At 40.1% G+C, this 1,655-nt stretch overlaps 1 non-coding gene across 1 annotated transcript; it reads left to right on the top strand.

Moving 5' to 3' along the window:
* Positions 1-873: 873 nt before the first annotated feature.
* On the top strand, positions 874-999 carry LOC137231372 (U6atac minor spliceosomal RNA). Its single transcript, XR_010946495.1, has one exon. It is a non-coding gene; the product is annotated as a U6atac minor spliceosomal RNA (small nuclear RNA).
* The last annotated feature ends 656 nt before the right edge of the window (positions 1,000-1,655 follow it).

Below are 1,655 nucleotides of genomic sequence, written 5' to 3'. Positions count from 1 at the left end.
CATCCCTCCCAACAAATTGATTTATTTCTACTTTATTGAGCTCATAGTACCTACCATCCATCACTCATTTGACAGTTAACTCAATGTACTGAATATTAGTTTTCTATTACTGAGTAACAAGTTATCTCAAACTTAGCAGCTTAAAAGGATGTCCATGGGAATGGCTTAACTGGGTCTTCTGCTCAGGGTCTCCTCAGGCTGAAATCAGGGTGTCAGCCAGGGCTGTGATCTCACCTAAGGCTCAAGGTCCTCTTCCAAGGTGAGTGGCTGTTGGCAGAATTGAGTTCCTTGCAGTTATTGGAATAAAGTCCTCATTTGCTTGTTGGCTATTGGCCAGGGAATGCCCTCAGCCCCTAGAGGCTGACCTGGTATACTTGCCACATGGCTCTATGTTCAGTTCACAACATGGTTGTTTTCTCCTTTAATGCAAGCAGGAGTAAACTCTCTCACTTTGAATCTATCTGAAGTCTTTTAAGGACTCATCTGATTAGATCAGGTCCACACAGGATAACCTCCTTTTTTAGTAACTCAATGTCAATTGACTGAAGACTTTAGTTACATCTGAAATATCCTTTCTGTTGTATAATGTAACATAATCGCAGGTGTGATGACTCATTATATTCACAAGTCCCACTTACATTCAAGGGGAGGGGTTTATAAAGGGAATATATAATGGGGAAGGGGCAGGAATCTTGGAGATCAATGAAATTTGCCTGCCACACTTATTTTGCCCTCTGTGCTTATTCACTGCATATAGAACTTTTCCCTTGAGAGTGATGCACTGTGATCCACAGATTATCGTGGATTTTAGGTGGTGGTTGTGATGGTGGACGTGCTCATGGCTACTACTGTTGTTTTAAAAAAGGGGGTAATGTGTTGTATGAAAGGAGAGAAGGTTACCACTCCCCTTGACAAGGATGGAAGAGAACTTCGGGTCTAACAACACGCATACGGTTAAGGCATTGCCACTTACTTCGTGGCATCTAACCACTGTTGTTGTTTTTTTTTTTTAAAAGGGGGGGTAATATGTCTTCATTATATGATTCCCACAATCCAAATATCAAATCAGAAAACACTGCCCCCAACACTTGATAGTAATACAAATACTTGGATTCAAATTTTATTTATATAGCCAATGATTTGATTTCCACAATTCTTCCTTTTCCTGATGTGTAAAATGTAATATTACCTATTTCACAGGGTTACTAAAAGGATTGGAGGAAATTATTAGAGGGGTGCCTGATAGATAGCAGGTGCCTAACACATGGGAGGGACTTCATTTTCTTATTCCCTGTATTACAGAATGTCTTCAGTGAATTTTCTGGAAAGAAAAGCCATTTTCACAAACACATGGAACATGTTTGCCTGACAAGCAACAGATGCTTTGGAAAGTAATTAACCAGTGCATATAACCAAAGAGATTTAGCAGTCACAGGAAATGTTTTACACTAAAAGGTAGTCTGAAAGAGGTGAGGAGAATTAGAAGAAGGCTATTGCCACGTGACTTTTTCCTCCAGAGTAGAACAGAGGGGGAGAGGGGTTTGTGCCATGGAAAGGTGTCCGAAAAGCCCCACATTTTGCAAGTGGTAAAATATAAAAGCCTCAAGGTGTGAAAACTTGATGGATTTTATGGAATGGGGAAAATAAGATGTTTT

This window comes from Pseudorca crassidens, chromosome 9 (genome assembly GCF_039906515.1).
Source record: "Pseudorca crassidens isolate mPseCra1 chromosome 9, mPseCra1.hap1, whole genome shotgun sequence".
Taxonomy (NCBI): Eukaryota; Metazoa; Chordata; class Mammalia; order Artiodactyla; family Delphinidae; genus Pseudorca; species Pseudorca crassidens.
The sequence above is the reverse complement of the archived record's forward strand: the minus strand, read 5'-3'. Positions and strand labels throughout refer to the sequence as shown.